The sequence below is a fragment of the Vombatus ursinus genome, unplaced genomic scaffold (assembly GCF_900497805.2).
Source record: "Vombatus ursinus unplaced genomic scaffold, bare-nosed wombat genome assembly UNPS02014794.1, whole genome shotgun sequence".
Taxonomy (NCBI): domain Eukaryota; kingdom Metazoa; phylum Chordata; class Mammalia; order Diprotodontia; family Vombatidae; genus Vombatus; species Vombatus ursinus.
Genome location: NW_020954572.1, coordinates 18975427 through 18994704, shown reverse-complemented (window position 1 = coordinate 18994704; position 19278 = coordinate 18975427). Strand labels below are relative to the sequence as shown.

General features: G+C 38.0%; 1 protein-coding gene across 1 annotated transcript in view; it reads right to left on the bottom strand.

Moving 5' to 3' along the window:
• Nucleotides 1-17860, bottom strand: part of TTBK2 (tau tubulin kinase 2) — a 214681-nt gene extending 196821 nt beyond the window's left edge. Inside the window, exon 1 of the mRNA XM_027869987.1 lies at nucleotides 17792-17860. The gene's annotated coding sequence lies outside the window, so the exon portion shown is untranslated. The remainder of the gene's footprint in view (nucleotides 1-17791) is intronic.
• Between the last annotated feature and the right edge of the window lie 1418 nt (nucleotides 17861-19278).

The window sequence follows — 19278 nt, the reverse complement described above, 5'->3', positions numbered from 1 at the left end:
GGTGGTTCTTCCTACTGGTTCTAATTTTTACTTACAACAGCACGAATGTGAAAATATGTTTAATAGGAATGTATATGTATAGCCTATATCAGATTGTGCGCCGTCTTGGGGAGGGTGGTGGGGAGGAAGGGAGAGAAAAATTTTAAACTCAAAAGCATATGGAAGTGATTGTTGATAAATCAAAAGAAATTAAGGCTGGAAATATGGGTAAACAAAAGAAAATGTGGAACGCAAATATTCCAAAAGGCAAAAGATAAAAAGGTTATCCAAGAATTAACTTCCCCTGCAAAACTGAGTATAATCCTACAGAGGAGAAAATAAACTTTTCAAAGAATAAAAGATTTTCAACAATTCCTGATGAAATGACTAGAGCAAAGGAGAAACTCTGAAATGCAAACAAACAAAAGAGTTATGAGAAACTTTAGAAAAGTAAATTCATTTGAGAAATTAGAAGAATTTACTTCCTGGCTAGAGATAGAAGAGATAAATGTCCTTTTCAGAATCCCACTATATTGAAGTGTCATAGAGAGAATTAAAAACAACCAAATAAACATTTTTTGTTATTGCTCAGACTTTTTTCAGTCGTGTCCAACTCTTTATGACCCCATTTGGGGTTTTGGTGGCAAAGATACTAGAGTAGTTTGCCATTTCCTTCTCAAACTCATTTTACAGATGAGGAAAGTGAGACAAACAGGATTAAGTGACTTGCCTAGGGTCACACAGCTAGTAAGTGTCTAAGGCCAGATTTTAACTCAGGAAGATGAGTCTTCCTGACTCAAGGCTGGTCACTCTATCCACTTTGCCACCTAACTGATCCCCAAATAAACACAGGGACTGGGTAAAGTTTGTTCTGTTTTGTTGATTTTAAGAGAGTAAGAAAAGGCAAGGAAGGGAACATTAGGAAAGAAAAAAAAAGAAGAGGAACTTACAATTTCTTGAAACTAGGATGAAAAAAGAGTACACACATGGAGAAAAACACAAGGGGAACAAGTAACTTGTGAACCTCACTCCTATTGAAACCAAACTAAGGAGGGTTGAACATAGACACAAAAAGTGTTTGGTGTAGAACTACATTATACTCAATAGGAAAAAGGGAAACAGGCAGGGATGGGAGAAAGAGAAAGGGAAAGGGAATTTAAGGAGGTGGATAAAGTCAGAATGGGTATAGTCACAAACACAGCAATCCTCATATTCAAAGGGGGAGGACCATAAAAGGATAAAGGAGGGAATTAAAAAGAAAAAGAAAGTACAATGAACCAGATATTGGGGTAGGAGCTTGATAAGGAAAACAGGGCAAAGGAAAACAAACTGTTTCAAATGCAGATCACTAGTATTGATCAGGTTCTTTCTTTCTCCACACCTCCTTCTTCTTTGCAAAGGAGGCAGGATGAAAAAGTAGAAGGAAAAAAAAAAGAGGATGTAATCAACAGAAATACACAATTAAATACACAACTGTCTACTCTAGTAAAATTTTACTTTATGCATGAAAATAACCCCGGGCTCTAGAAGGCTCTACAAGAATGTCCAGGTATGTCAGGTCCTTCTACACCAAATTAGGAAGGCTTCAAGTAGAATGAATAGACTAAGTTCCTTTACAGTAGGTCCTATTTTGTTTTAGTGTTTGTATCTCTAACACCCAGCACAGTGCCTGGTAAGTGGCACACAATAAATGACTGTTTAAGTTTAAGTCCCAAGACAGACTATATGCCTCTCAACTTAGGGCCAGTCTAAGTTCAGAGAGATTAACCACTAGAAAGCTGATCTTACAGACAAGGAAATGTGTAGTGTGTAACTGGAAATGTGAATGTAATTTAACACACTCATAAATGGGAGAAAGGTAGAAAAATGAATTACAAAGCAGAATCCAACAATATGTTGTTTACAAGAAACACACCTGAAAGCATAAAGATTCACACAGATTTAAAATTAAGGGCTACAGCAGAAATGAATATGCTTCAGGTGAATTAAAAAAAAAGCAGGGGTAGAAATTATGATCTCAGGCAAGGCAACAGTAAAAATATGTATGATTAAAGAGGCAAGCAGGGAAACTACATTATGTTTAAAGGCACCATAAATAATGAAATAATATCAGTAATCAGTATATTTGTATTGAATGGTATAGTACCTAAGAACTTAAAGGAAAAATTAATTAAAATTACAGAAAGAAACAGACAACAGAACTATAATACTTGGGGGATTTCAATGTGCCTCTTTCAATATTACTGAAAAAGATAAATAAGAAAGAAGGTAGGTAAGGACTTGAAAAGAATTTTTGAAAAGTTAAACATGAAAGAGCTCTGGATGGAAATAGAAATAAATATATGTATTTCTCAGTTGTGTGTGACACTTTTACAAAATGACCTTGTTCTAGGGTAGAAAAAAATCAAACATTCAAAAATGCAGAATATTCAGAATATCCATGATTGATCATAGCAATAAAAAATATAATAAAAAGGACATTTGAAAAGATTCAAAGTTAAATAAAGCTAAATAATTTAATTCTAAAGAATATGTGAATAAAAAATTCATAGCAACAGATAGTTTCATATTTTTTTTAAAACGACAATGAAACAACATCCCATTGGGGATAAAGCCAAAGATTTCTTAGGGAAAACTTCAAATCAAAATATTTTCATCAAATGAGAAAGAATAGATCAATGAATTGGGTATGTTCCTTAAAAAACAACAACAACAATTAGAAGAGCAACAAATAAAACAACTCCAACTAAACACAAAAAATAGAAATAAAAAATGAACAAAAATAAAAAATCACTATACTTGATGACTAAAACTAGAGGTTGTTTTTTAAGCTAATTAGACAAAACTTTAGCTAATTTGATAAAATGATATGAAAACCAAGTTGGCAATATACAAAAATTAAAAGATAGAATTCACAAAAACTTAGGCACAAAAAATAAATTATTATTAACTATTATGTCCAATTATGTGCCAAAAACTTGAAAACAAATAAAATGGATAATTACAAACATATAAAATATCCAGTTTAACAGAGAAAGAACTAGAGAATTTAAATGATCCAATCTTAGAAAAAAGAAATTGAACAAGCCATAAAGGAACTCCCAAAGGAAAAAACCCTAGGACCAGTAGTTTAATTTACAAGTGAAGCCTATGAAATGTTCTAATGATAATTAATTTCCATATTACATCATTTGTTTGCAAAAGCAAGGAAAGAAGGGATCCTGTTAAAAAAAAGTGAAGTTAAGGTCTCACCCTGACCAATGGAAGTAAACTCAGGAAGACAAAAGGAATGTATTAATACACCAAAGCAGCACAAGTTGGTGGGCCTAACAGGATTTAATATGTGTTCTGCATTTTACGCACAGGGATAATCAATTTCCATATATCAGAAAGAAAAGTTTTGATTGTTCCACGTTTCAAATGAGAAGATGGAGTTAGTGCCACCTCAGCTCTTGATTGGTCCACAAAACTTACAAAGAGAAGGGATCAGTGAGCACGTACCCTGCCATCTTAGACAGTCACATATTCAAGGTTACAACCAAGGTTTAAAAGGAAATCACCCAAACTGACAGCACAAAATAGCTAAATCCTTACAGGTCCTACCAAACTCCTTCTATGAAGCAAATATGATTCTAATACCTAAACCAGAGAAAGATAAAACAGAAAAAGAAAACTGTAGACTGCTATCTCTAATAACTATCAATGCAGAAATGTTGAATAAAATATCGGCAAAGAGTCTGCAACAACATAATCAAAGATAATACAGACTGGATTCATACCAGGAATGAAGGTTTGGTTAAATATCAGGAAAACAATAAACAAGATAGAATATATTAATAAAAACAATAAAGTCACATGATTATATCAATACATACTAAAAAAGCTTTTGACAAAATACCTCTCTATGAAGGGTGGGGGGAGAGAAAACAAGCATTTAAGTACCTACAATGTGCTGGGCATTGTGCTAAGCACTTTATAAATATTATTTCAATTGAGCCTCACAACAACCCTGTGAAGTAGGTGCTAGTATGATCGCTATTTTACAGTTGAGGAAACTATGACAGAGAGTGGGTAAATGACTTGCCTAGGGTCACATATCTAGTAAGTGTCTGGGGCAACATTAGAGCTCAGGTGTTCCTGACTCTAGGCCCAGCATTCTATTAAGCGGGCCACTTAGCTGCTTCTAACATTAAAAATCTTAAGAATAAATGAATTGTTCCTTAATAGGGTAAATAGTAACCATTTAAAATGAAAAAACTAGCATTATCTATAAAGAAGAAATGCTAGCAGTCTTTCCAGTAAGATTAGGGGTAAAATAATATGTCCATGGTTACCATTGTTATTTGATATAGTTCTAGAAATATTAACTAGATCAGTAAGAAAAGAAAAAGAAACTGAGGAAATAAGCATACACAAAAAGGAGACAAAATTATCATTTTTACACATAACAAGTAGAACTCTAGAGATTTAACTAACAATCAACTGAAGTGATTAATATTTTCAGTAAGGTAGCAGGATAGAATATAAATCCATAAAATCATCAGCTTTCTTGCATATAAAACAGCTGTTAGATACAGACATTCCATTCAAAATAACAGAATACATAAAAATAAGAAAACTCATCTAAAAGCAAACACACAGAATTATATGAATATAACAACACAACACACTTTACAGAAATAAAGACTTAGGTAACCGGAGAAATACTAACTGCTCAAAGTTGGGCCATGGCAATATAACAAAAAAGATGATACTACCTAAACTAATTTACAACTTCACACTATCCCAAACTACCAAACGGTTACTTTACACAACTATAAAAAAGTGACAAAACTCATAATGAGGAGCAAAAGATTAAGAATATTTTTAAAATAATGAAAAAAGCAGGAAAGAAGGGAACTAAGCAATACCAGATTTCAAATTATACCACAAAGCAAAAATCATCAAAATTATTTGGTACTGATTAAAAAACAAAAAGTTGATCAGTCTAAAAGATTAAGCACACAAGACTCAAAAGCAACTGAACTATCACATGATACTATCATAATGTTTGACAAACCCAAGGTCTCCAAGAGTAAGGATTCACTTGACTTAACAAAAATGGCTGAGAAAACTAGAAGGCTATCTCATAGAAATGAAGTTTTAAACCAAAGTCTCATAAACCAAAGATCTCTTTCACAAGTATGAAAAAGGAAAAAGTTCTTAATTAAAAAAAAAAAAGACAGAAAGGATCTCAACACTTGGCAGAGAAGCGATAGACTAGAGGTGCAGAATAAACATACTTATCTGTTACAAAAGAGGGCCTTTATTTGGGGAGGACAGTTATGGAGGGATGGGGTTAGTGATAATGATGCAAAAAAAAAGGAAAAAGGAAAAAATTAAGAAAAGAATTTTGATGAAACATTTTTAAAAGATAGAGGAAAGCAGAAGGAAGTCAGGAGTGGGCACAGATAAATACGGCAATATTGGAACTACTGTTATAAACTATATATACTTTTTTAATGGTATTTTATAACTTGACATTCAGAGGATCATAAAGAATGCACTGATACAATAACAAGAAAAGAAATAAAAAAACTGATTGAGATCAACTTCTAAAGAACCATGCTTAGTTTGCACTTGGGAACAAACTCAAGGTTTTTGAGTAGGGGAATGTCTTGATCACCACGGTAATTAAGGCAGTGAGCAACATGAAAGATGTAGTGAGGCAAGAAGACAGAGAGAGTAGAGAGAAGGCTACTACAATAATTCAAGCATGAATTATTCAGGCATAAATTCAAGCATAAAATCCTGGCCTAAGGTGATAGTAAATAGACAAGAAAGGAAGGGTTCAAAAGACATTAAAAAGAGAAAATTAACAAAACTTAGTCACTGATTAAGTATCCAGCAGGGGAAAAGGTGAAAGAGGAGCCACATATGGCTCTGAGGCTACGAAAATAATTTTAGTTCTTTCCTCACAACAACTCTGTTGGGAAATAACAGTGCTATCAACAAATATAGTGGTCAAGAGGGGCATGCCCTTTGAACATGATGATGATGATGTACTTGACTTAGATAATTAGATAAGTTGTACAATTTCAGGAGGAAAAAAACATTCATTGAATAGGCAGAACAATTTAGAAATTTTTTAAAAATAAGATTCTACTTTTTAAAAGAAAAATACGGAAAATGTGATTAACCTATCACTTAAATCTCAATGTATTTATAGGAAATGGGTAAGGTCCCAGAATCAACTGTCAAAAAAGCATGTGACTTGTCTAAAGGGTAAAAAAAAATCATACTTGAAGGTATATTCAGGCACAGAACTAATACAAATACTTATTGTGACAAAATAAGTGTGAAATATGACTCTTCCTTGAGTGGCACTTAAAACGTTCCCACAACTCCTATTATTAACATAATGTTCAAAAATAGACTTTTTCAAAGTCATTATGATCTTCTGTGTAAAATAATATTTGGGATAAGCAATCTGCATTCTAAAAATGCACAAAAATGTGGTGACAGGAACAGCAGTCATTTCAGATATCAAAGTCAAAATGATGAGCTTTACAAATTACAAAATAAATGCCTAATTCAGCTACTGAACTAAGTATGAGTGTACATACACAAGGAAAATCAATGCAACAGTGGCTATAAAGTTTAGTAAAACAATGATCCAGGTTTAGTTTCAGACACAAATCAGATTTCTAATAAAATATCTGAAAGACTAAAGCCACATCTATACAACATACAGTAATGAAGAACAAAAGAAATAAACACTATAATAAATGATTATCGATACTAAGAGTTGCTTAAAATCTGTGTAAGAAAATGAAAGTGAACTAAATGACACTATTTGATGATATTCTAAAAGGGTACCTAATAATTATTCATACTTCAATATCTCTTTCTAGACAATGGAGGAAGCAGGAGGATTATGATTCCAGCTACTGAGAATCAGTCAATTGACAAGTATTTATTAAACACCATCTGTGTGCCAGACACTGTGCTGGGTTCCAGGGATAAGAAGGTAAAAAATATAACAGTCCCTGTACGCGGGAGAGCTTACTACATCTTAGAGTGTGCTACGCTTGGAATGAGGAGAACTAGGTTCAAATTAGGCCTCATCAACAAAAAGTTATAAAGTGCCTACAATGTCCCAGGTGCTGGACATTTACCAGTTGTGTGGCCTTAGTCAAGTCACTTACCCTTTCCCAGCTCCTATTTCCTTATCTGTAAAATGAAATGGAAGTAATACTTATACTTCATACCTTACACAGGGCTCTTATGAGCAAAATAATTTACAAACCACTCCATAAATGTTAATCACTACTTCATAAGTTGTTAACTGTTATAAGTGTTAGGCAACTAGGTGACCAAGTGGATAAGGGTCTGGGCCTGCTATTAGGAAGACTTGAATTCAAATCTAGCCTCAGACACTTACTAGCTTAATAATTCTGGGCAAGACACTTAACCTCTGTTTGCTTCAGTTTTCTCAATTGTAAAATGAGGACAATAATAGTACCTACCTCCCAGAGTTATCCGTAGTTCTGATTTAAAATCGACAGGTACATAAGAGGACTATAAAGTATTATAAGATAAGACAAAGTAGAAATCACAATGCAAACAGTTTATTTCAACATCTGGTTAAGGGGAAAGATATCTAAAATATTTGGTTAAATACTTGAATGAATCTCTCTGATGCAGAGTGATTGCACAGAGGAGGAAAGAGAAACACGTAGGAAAAACTAGAATGAAAGTGGAACCAGGAATATAGTCCATGATATTAAAGGAACCATATCAACTCTTACATTTTTTCTCATCTCATCTATTCATGAATGGTATATTTTGTTGAGGGTGTAAAATAATCCAGTTTTGGGAGAGATTCTGGGAGGGGAGGGGGTCGACCTTACGATAAAACTCCACAGACCATAACCTCCGCCCCAAACTCAAATCTGTCTAGATCTGGACACAAGTCAAAGCCTGAATTGTAGTTACACATATGGCTTCAGTACCCAGAACCAGATCAAGAATGATACCCAAATATGGCAGTGAGAAAGAAACATGCCTCTTCATGTGCTTTTTTTGTAAGAGTGAGTGTTCTAGCTATGCTTTATAAACTCCTAATAAAACCCACTTAGCTTAGAGGTAATTGTCCCTATGTCTCTTTTCTTTAAATTTTGGACTGATTTACCCTCCAACTCTTAAGAGTTACAAGCCAATATTAATCAAATTAACCAACATTTAAGTATCCTAAGGAAACTTTCAATACAGGTGAAAGAAGCAACAAAAGATAATTTCAGTGGAAGATGTCTTCTAAAGACTTGATTCAGAAACACAGAGTAACTAGTTACCTGGAATAGATTCTACTTGGAAAGGGGAAAAAAATCCCCAGTTACCATTCACATTCAGCAAGTACTTCTAAAGACTCAGAAAAATGGCAAGAAGGAGAGATTGAAACATAACTCAGTGGCAGGCTCAAGACATGGGGACCCAGAAACCATAATGGGAACCCAAGAACCCAACATTTTTGGAAAGCACATTTTAAAGAGTACCTGATCCTGCTTTGATCATCCTAGGGCTTCAGTGGGGACAAAGAGCTCTCTGATACAATTGGGACCCCCTCAAACTAGGTTTGGAAGTCCTGACCCCTTTGGAAAAATTTAAAGATACATTTTAAAAAGCATTATGGGGATCCTGGGCTACTCTAAAGTTAGAGACCAGAAATGCAATAGCTCTGCAACATCTTCCATTAAAATTGGGTTCAAACTTTTTCAAACTGTTTTAGGAGGTACAATGCCCTTTTGAACCTCTATTGCGTATTCTTTTATACAAAATAGTCATATTAAGAAAAATACCCTCCAAACACATGGGCATTTGTTTTGCTTGACCATACATAACAGTTACAAGTGTTTTTTTTTTCTTTTCTTTTTTTCCCCTAATGGAAGAGAGGTAGGAGGGACAGAAAACAAATGCTTGTTAACTGAAAAAAAAAAAGTTTAAAAGAAAAATATAGTTTTTAGGATTAAACCTCAAAACAAGGTGAAGTTCAGGGAAAAAGAAACACTAATAAAGATGTAGGTCACAGAAGAGCATGACCAGCAAGAATCAAACCTTCCCTAGAGGCTTCACTTATAACTGACTCAATTCTTGTGATGAAACAAATACTGTGCTTCTTTTTTCTTACTTGCTACCCCTAGCATCTTCCACTCGGATAGTAGTACACATCTGATACAAGAAATTCTTCTGTTTGCTTACAAATTAGGAAGGTTCGATGTATCACTGGAGCATTAAATTGAATTAAAAGGATCAGAGGTGCCAAACTGTTTACGATTAAAATACTGTCCAGACTATCACTGAAAGATATTGTGGAAATGATATACAAAGGATTAGTCTTGGTTTGGTGAATCAAAGGAAAATATCATATGTTTGGAAACACTGTGCAAAATGTGGAAAGAGAAATGGTAGAAACATAGTAAAGAAATATAACATTCATATGTTCAACTAACAAGAAAAAATGCCAGGAAATAGAACCATTTTATAAAAATCTTACATGTCAAGGGAGGAAATTTGAGCTATCTATAATCATATGAAAAAAATGTTCCAAATCACTAATAATTAAATAAATACAAATTAAAGTAATCCTGAGGCTCTATCTCACACCCATCAGATTAGCAAAGTTCACAGAAAAGGAAAATGACAATTGTTGGAAGGACTGCAGGAAAACAGGCAGAATGAATGGTGCACTGTCGGTAGAGCTGTGAATCCGTACAGACATTCTGGAAAGAAATTTGGATCTATGTACCAAAAATTACTTAACTATGCATATCTTTTGACTAAGCAATAACACTACTAGGTCTACACCCCAAAAAGATCAAAGAAAAAGAAAAAGTACCCATCTGTACAAAAATATTTTTGCAGCTCTTTTTGCAACTCTTTTGCAGAGTACTAGAAACTAAGAGGAGGTACCCATCAATTGGGAAATGTGTGAACAAATTCATATGTGAATGTAATGAAATACTATTGTAGCACAAGAAATGAAAGGGATTGGTTGGACCAAGGATGAAGAATGCCACCCATCTCCTGATACAGTGGTGATAGATTAAACCTGATAGAGTGGTGATGACAGATATAGCGATGAGACATATACAGATAATGGGGGAATTTGTTTTGCTTGAATATGCATAGCTGTTACAAGGATTTTGTTTTTCTTTTTTCTTTTTTTCTCAGTTGGGGGGGGTAGGAAGGTGGGATGGAGAGAAAATGAATTTTTTAATTGAAAAAAGTAATTTTAAAAATCAAACATAGATTTCCACATTGTCTGGGTTATTTCTACCTCTCCTAATGATTACACACACGTGGACACAGAACTGGTCACACCTAGTAGTTAAGTATAAAATACAACTTAAAGAATCTATTCTAGGACCAGAGCTCACTTCAGTGTTCTGCTTTCTCAGTCCTGTTGTCTCAAGCTCTGACCTGCAGGACTATGGACCCTTGTCTCATATGGCCTTAAAGACCTACCTGATTGCTGTCTCTGCTTGACTTCCTGGACTTGACTTGCTGCCTGCTGGAGGTGGGAGAGGGAGAAAAGAAGATAGGAGGGAGGAAAGAGAGAGAGGAGAGAGAGTGAGAGACAGAAAGAGAGAGAGACAGAGACAGAGAGACAGAAACAGAGAGAGACAGAGACAGAGAGAGGCAGAGACAAAGAGAGAGAGAGAGAGACAGAAGGAGAGATTTGTTTTCTACTGAGATGATGGAGAAAGAATAGAGATCAATGCCAAAGTATGATCTTGTAGAGCAGAGCAAAGAGATGAGACATCTTAGCTGTGGAAATCTAACAAATGGAAGTTGGAGTAAAAAGTGCCTGAGGCAAAGCAAGTCAGGACTTGTATGTGCAGCGCTGTAAACCAGATGCTCAGGAATGGCAAGAGGGGAAACAGGTCTTCCTAGACACAGACCAGGCCTTGAAATCTTCAGTCCTGGGCATCCAACAATGCAGAAAGAGACTAAGCCCATAAGCTATATGATCAGAATAATAAGTTTGAAGGAGCTTGAGTCTAAAATTACTTCGAAAAGAAAGTGGAAGGACATAATAATCATTAGGAATGTGGCTATTGCTTTCATTGCTTTATTAATTTCTGTCCTAATTAAATGTTTTATCATTTTAAAAAATTCACCTTCTTCATGAAAGCTATCCTGATTTAGGTAGAATCAAAAACTCTGTGTGTGTGTGTATATATATCTACATATATATGAGATTTGTAACTCACAATTTGTAACTCACTTTTTGTAACTCACAATTAAAAAGGCACCATATGGATGATGAGCCAGCAAAGAAGATTGAGAGGACAGGCCAGAGAAGTAGGAAGAGAACCAAGAAAACCCAGAGAGAATTCTAGGAAAGATTATCTATTTTAAACAGTAGAGATTTAGAAAATAGAGTGAGTTTTGGAAAGGAGGATAAAAGATAATGGATTCTGTGCAGGACACGAAAGTCTTCCCCCCCTTACTTTTATTTTTATAAGCATTTATTTTTTTCACCCTCCCACTCCCCCAGCTGAACAATTGAAAAAGAAAAGGAAAATGAAAACCTTCATAACAAATAGGCATAGTCTAGCAAAAACAAATGACCACATTAGCCATGCACAACCAAATATTATGTTTTATTATACATTTTAAAGAACATGATCACGGAACATTTAGGTGGAGACTCAATCTGGTTTCCAACCTTGTCAATGAACTAAAATTGTCCTCTCCAAAGTGACCAATGATTTCTTAATTACCAAATCTAATGACCTTTTTTTTCAATTGTTGCGCTTTTTGACCTTTTTGTAAACCTTGATAATGTTGACAACCATTTCCTCCTAGACACAGTCTCCTCCTCTTAGGTTTTCTTGACACTTTTCTCTTATTTCTCCTCTGACTGCCTATTCCTCAATCTCCTTTGCTAGGCTTAATTCATGTCATTCCTACTAACATAGGTGTCTGCCAAGGCTTGCTCTTGGACCTTCTTCCCTTTTCACTTTATATTATCTGGTGTGATGATCTGAGCAGTTCACAGGGATTCAATTATCATCTCTACAACAGTAATTCTATGATTCCCAGATCCAGCCCTAGCCCCTCTCCTGAGGCACAGTCACCCATCACCAACTGCCTTTGGAAATCCTGAACTGGATCTCAAACTCATCAATTCCAAAATAGGACTCAATTATCTTTCTCCCCTCTTCCCAACTTTCCTATTATGTACTGCCAAGGGCACTACCATTTTTCACCTTCCCCATTTATCCAATTGATTGTTGTTTCTACCTTCATATCTCGTGCATACAAAAGTATCCTCCTTCTTTCCACTCACACAGCCACCACCCAAGTTCAGTTGCTCAGCACCTCCTACCTGGACCAGGAGACAGTGGCCTCCTAAATGGCCTCCCTGCTTCAAGTCTCTGATCACATCAGTTCATCCTCCACACAGCTGCCAAAGGCTGTGGTTTTTTTTAAGTGCACATCTGATATATCACTCCCTTACTCACTAAGTTCAACAAGATTACTATTATCTGTAGGATCAAATCATAAAGTCCTCTGTTTGGCATTTAAATCCCTTCATAACTTGCTCCCTTTCTACCTGTGCATTCTTCTTACACTTTCCTTCTCTCCATGCCACCTATGATCCAGCTACAGTGGCCTACTTGCTCTTCGACGAAAACACTACTCCATCTGCCAATTTTATTCCTCCGTACCAGCTATTTTCCATGCCTGTAACACGCTCCCTCCTTCACCTCCATCTCTGAACTTACCTAGCTTCTTTCTGCAGGAGGCTTTTTCTGATTCCCCTCAACCTCACTCTGAGCTGCTAATGTCTTTTCTCTGCAGTTATCTTCTCTATGCCTTGTACATATCTGGTTTGTACATGGTTACTTACATGTTGTATTCTCCATTAGAATGTGAGCTCCTTGATGGCAGGGGGAATATTTTTCCCTTTTTTGTATCCTTAGCACTTAACACTATGCTTAGAACATAGTAAACACCTAATAAATTCTTAGTGATTGAGTTGGTATTGTGGGATTATAGCTCAGGAGTGGGAAATGAGGGTTGAATGTGTAGATTTAGTGGTCATCTGAATAGATAATTGAACCCATGGACACTAAGGAGATCACTAAAACAAAATGGAGAGAAAGAAGAGATCGCTTTTCACGACCTCCCTGCAGCATTTCTTTCTGTTCACCACTTCATCTTTCTTAATATTCTCTTCTCCCTTGGCTTTGGTGACACTACTCTCTTCTAGTCTCTTCCTATCTGATTGTTTCTTCTTGGTCTCCTTAGGGCTAGCATTTTATGAATTTCTCATGTTCTTCCCACCTTCTGCAGACAGATATCTACCAGGGCTCTTTTTCAGCCCTCTACTCTTCTTTCCCTACTCACTCTTCATTAATAATCTCATTCCCTTCACTCCAAGGATTTCAGTTATTCCTACACCATACAAATGATTCTCAAAGCTATATACTCAGTACCAGTGGTTATATTTCTAATCTGCATTTTGTATCTGTATCCAAAGGTCATCTCATTTTAATGACGTCAGAGGCATCTTATTATTAGAGCATAAAGTATCATGAATCTATGTTCAAAAATTAGTTGGTACAAAGAAAACTTTTTATAACTTTTTGATGGAACATTATTGGGCTCCAAAAGTTTTCATTATACACTTATATGATATTTAACCTGAACATGATTAGGATCTTTAAGACAAATAGGATCACTTCACTTGAATGGGAAAAAAAAACGTCACCACAATTGCTTACTGACCACTAAAAATGTACTAGAAATACTAGATAAAACATTATAACAACAAGGACTCAAAATACATTTTGAAAATTTACAATCCTAAAAAAACCTCTAAATATCTAAAATGTTATACAACTTTTACCAATTAAATCAGCTACATGAAATCCTTAGCATAATAACATTTAACCAAAGGGCCAAAAGAGTGAATAAATCAGTCCATACTGTGCAGGAGATTAAAATTTTTGGGAAACATATCATCCCTATTTCTAGAAAAGACATTTCTCCAGGAAAAAGAGTTAAAGATATTAGGAAAGGAAACAGAAAAATATACTAGAATTCCAATGAATTTTCAAGCATGGTTAAAGAGTTTTATTAATAAATGCTTAAATCAGTTTTAATGAGTACTTAAAACACAAAATTTTTCTACATCTATCATTAAATATTTTCCATTAATGTTTATATTCTGAAGGTGAAAAAAGACTTATAAATAAATTACCCTGTTTAAAAGTTTAACTCCTCCACTCATAAATAGTACTGCCACTTTGAAAGCAAATCCTATAAAACTAAGTATTTTACATTTCTGAGTCACTGTATATTCTTAAGTGTAAGAAACACTCAAAAAGTTAAATGCAGTTCTGCCTTATCACATCTGTCTAATATAATCAAAATTACCCTTAGCATTACATTTAAAAGGTGTCTAAGAACACATATAATTTATATCAATATTAAAGAAATGTGACAGAGCAAATTCCCTTTGTCCTCTTACAAGCTGCTAAAGTACCAGGATAACCAGTATTTTAATGAAACTCATAGGATATAAAACCCTTAAATTATACATAGTATAAAATTTATTTATTTATAAACTGAATTATATTTTAAGATGGTATGGTAGGATAATAAACAACATAAGATTCATTATATTCTCTACTTCCCTTTGCTTATAATTAATGGCCATTTTAATTCAATATTATTCCTAAGATGCTGAAGCTACAGATTTAAATCTTCACTATTATCTCTCAAATTAAAAAAAAGAAAAAATAGTATTTCCTTTACATGTCTATTACCACATAAAGGAAACGGAAGAGAAAATTTTTTCTTTGTAACTTGCTTCATCAGTCTCTTTCTATCCTCTTCATAAAATTATATAATTGTTTCAAAGTACAATTGTTACAAAGATTCAATTTTTAAAATTATTTTACAATCTGAATGCTTCAGATCATGACTTCCCAAACCATATACACAATCATCAATATGAACCTTTTCTATACTTAAGGCACTTTGAAGTTGGGTTTGCCATAATCTTTGTCCTTATTGCTCCTCCATGAATATGGAAGAATTTAACACATAATAGTATTCAATTTCCTTGCTACATTAAAACCAACTGCATTCTCCATTTTTTTTCCCATTTTGTATTACTCTTTGGACACCGATGTAAATAAATGTCCCTTTCTCCACTGCATTTTGGTGAAATGAAATTACACACAACTCTACTGTGGCTTACCCAGACAGATCAATGCTCAGCTATCAAGGCAATTCCCACTAATGGCTCAGAACCAAACATGTAACACTGTATATGGATCCGCCAAGCTTCAAAGTGTATATATTTTCAATAATGACAGCTTGTATTTCTACAGCACTTTAAGGTCTGCAAAGTACTTTACATTAAATTCAAAAAATAATTATTACACACCAACTATCGGTGAAGTACTCATTATAATAGGCACTGAAGATACAGTTCCTGTTCTCAAGGAATTTACATTCTCCTAGGGGATAAAACTAATACACAAATAAGTACAAGATAATTTGAGAATGGAGAGGGTGTTAGCAACAGGTTAAAAAAACAAACAAACAAACAAAACACTGATAATCCGAGGGAAAAGAGAGCACTAACAGCTACTGGGATCAGGAAAAGTTTCACAAAGGAGATGGCATCTGATTTGAGATTAAGAATTCTAAAAGGTGGAGACAAAAGAGTGAGTGAATTCCAGACATGCTGGACAACCGGTGCAATAGGCTGAGATAGGAGCTGCAAGGTCAAGTTTGGAGAACAATGAGTAGGCCAGTCTCACTGGAACATCCATGAAGAGGAAAAGTGTAAAGTAAATTTAGAAAAGGTAGGCTGGAGCCAAACTATTCAAAGCTTTAAATACCAAGCTGAAGAATTTGTGGCTTTTCCTAGGCAGGAGGGAGTCACTGAAGATTATTGCAAACGTGGGCTTTGGAAAAATTATTTTGCCAGCTGAGTAGAAGATAGATGGGATAAGGAAGAGACTGGAAGCAGGAAGACTACAGTTGTAGTTGAAGTAGGCTACAATAACAATACAAGAGAAAGATGAGGTGGGTATGAATTAGGATGGTGATCATACGAGTAGAGAGATAAGGACAGACAGATGTAGAAATGTAAGGAATGTTTTAGAGGTAGAACTGGCAAGATTTAGAAACTGACAGGAAATGGAGGTAAAGGAAAATGAGGAACTGAAAAGTTGAAGATAATTCCAAGGTTGCAAGCCTAAAGTGGTGGAAAGATGGTGATGGAATTGGGGAGAAGGCATGACTAGACAACAGCTTTATGAAAAAGATTTAAAGGGTTTAGTAGCCTGCAAGTTCAACAGGAGTCAACAATGTGAAAATGGAGCCCGAAATGCTAGTAAGATTGTATTTTTATTATTAGGTAACATTAAGAAAGGCAAAGAATCCAGGATTAGGGTGGTCGTAGTCATTGTACTCCATACCCATCAAACTACCTCTGGAGTACGGTGCTCCACTCTAAGCACCACACTTTAGGATGAAAACTGAGAAGCTGGATGTTGTCCAGGAAAAGGCTACTAGGATGATGAGGGACCTCAAATTTATACTACATGAGTATCAGTAGAAGGAACTGGGGATACTTTGCCTGGAAAAGGCAAAAGGCTTGGGGGTGGGAGGATATGATAGCTGTCTTTAAGTATTTAAAGATTTGTCACGTGGAATAGGAATTAAATTTATTCTGTTTGGCCCCAAAGGGCAGAACTAGCTTTATCTCATTTGTTCCTCACCACAAACAACCCTACTACAGATACTACGATTCCCGTTTTATAAACGAGAACGGTGAGACTCAGAGAATTTAAGTGACTTTCCCACAGTCATCCAGCTATCAGAAGTCTGCTGTCAGAAGTGGAATCCAAGTCCTGCACTTTCTGCTACACCAAAACATCTTTACATAAAACTGCAGGAAAACTCTTTCAATAAAACTACACCTCCCAAAATTTACACGAGAGGAAATTTCAATCACTACAACTCCACGTCCAGAAGTGGGAGGAGTTAACTCCAAGCTGGTTGTCACCTACCAACCTCCACTCAAAGCAAAACACAAGAATCATGTCCTTCCGATTTCCGACACATTTACTTTAAGAGTCTCTTTTTGGCCCTTCTCCCACAACACCCCAGTAGTGCTGGTCCAAACCAACTCCCCCACCACCACCCCTGGTCCCAACAAATGCAGAGGAAGTCCCTCGGCATGACTTTGGCAGTCTGGGCACCACAGAGACGCATCCAAGACACTCCCGAGAAAACCAACAACACCCAACGCAACTCTGGTGTGCCAGAGGCTCATACAGCAAGTGGTGCTGGTGTTTTCTTTTGGGGTTTTTTTGCTTTTTTTTTTTTTTCAAATAAGGTTACACGTGCATCCAGTGGGTACCGTCCTAGCACCCATGGCAAGAGAACAAGAAGGATGTGGGTCACATCCACACGCATAAACGTACGGAGAAATGGGGCGAGAGTGCGCGGTCCTCCGCGTTCGGGGAAGCCCCGACTGGGGCTGGGGAGGGGGTAGGCTTAGCCCAGGACCGTCTCCAAGGAGTAGTGGGAGTTAAAGGTCTGACAGCCGCCCCGCGGGCAGGTCGGGACGAAAAAGAGCCGGCCCGTCTTTCCTCCTCCCTACCCCGCACCCCCTCCCATCCCCGGGTCGGAATCCCGGAGGGGAGGTAGGGATGGGGGATAAGGGGAGGACGGGGCCCGGGGGGGGGAGGTGTTCCCGGGCCACTATCCCGGGGGCTCGGGGGGCGTGTCCTACCTGGGCCGTGGCGGACGCAGGAACTCCAGGCAACGGGGTCGGGCCCGGTTCAGGGCCGGGCCCGGCCGGGATCACCCCTCGGGAAGAGGCACTGCCGCCGCCTGCCCATCCCCCGCCGCCCGACTGCGGCGGGACCCGTGCGTGGGTTCGCGGGCCGGCCGGCCGGTCGGGCTGTCCCCTCTTGGGTACCGTTTGCGTCTACTGGCGACGGCAGCGGCTGTTGCTGCTGCTGGCTGCCCCCAGCCGCTGCTCTTGCTCCAGTCCCTGCTCCTTCTCCTGCCGCCGCCGCCGCCGCCACCGCGTCCCCACCGCTCCCATCGCCGCTGCGGCGACTACTGCAGCGCCCGCTGACCCGACCCGACGTTATTCTCCCCCCTTCGCAACCCGGCACAGCCTAGCCCACCTGCCCTGCCAGGGCGAACGCCCACCTTCTCCACCGCAGCCGCTGATTGGAGGCCGCGTTCCGAGTCCGTCACGTCGGTTGGCCGATCCCATTGCCTATCAGGGAGGGGGCGGGAAGTCGGGCAAACAGGGTCTCCGCCCCCCACCGGAGAAATGCCGCTATCTTCAGGTTTGCCTGAGAGGGCGAGTTACCGGGAAAGGAGCATCACAATGGCAGTGCGCGTGCGCAAGAGCATTCTGGGGATTGTAGTTCCAACCGCAAGCTGCGGCTACCCGCCAGTCCCGAGGAGCGAAGCGGGCCTCTGGGAGGGGGGAGGGGGCCAGTCCGAGAAGTTGGCCCGTTTATCCTCAGTTTTTCCCTTGCTTCAGCCTCAGACCTCGTGACCACCGGCATGTCGTGACATAGTGGCGATGACCCTTGGTTTCGATCCAGTATCTTACTCAGCCCAGTGGAAGCTCATGGGAACTTGGTTGGGATAACTCAATCAATCACAGATGATGGACGGGGCCGCCTGGTCACGACGACCCCAGGCTGTGGGGTGGCGGTGACGGCCTCGAGAATACCGGGCTCAGGGGCCGAGATTGGGGTTGGGGGAGATGATGGTCAGCGATGGAGAGGCTCTTTTGGACACGTTCCCGGGCCCCAGGCAGGCTCCCTGGCAATGGAGGCCTCGCCCTCCATCCCTCTCCCTGCGGAGGTCTCCCTGTTCAGCTCCCTTAAGAGGCAAGGGGACGGTGGAGCCCCAGGAAAGAAGACCTTAGCCTGGGAGCCGAGGATAATGACGCTTTGGGTTTTGACTGCCCACGAAGAACAAAAAGGAATCTTCACCCTATTTAAAAGGAGCCTACAGCCCAGAGTCCAGGCGGGGATCGAATCCCAAAGGACGACTTCCTAGTATCCTGGAGTCTACAGGAGGAATTTGAAGGAGAATCAGGTTGGGGTGGAGGGAGAAGAAGGGGAGTAAGAGGTTGTGTTGAGCGTAAAGTGGAGTATTATACAATAGGACTTGGAAATTAAAGTGTTTACAACAAGAAAAATGTTCCAAACAAAATAAAAGGGCCCTTGAAACCTCAGCATCAGAGGT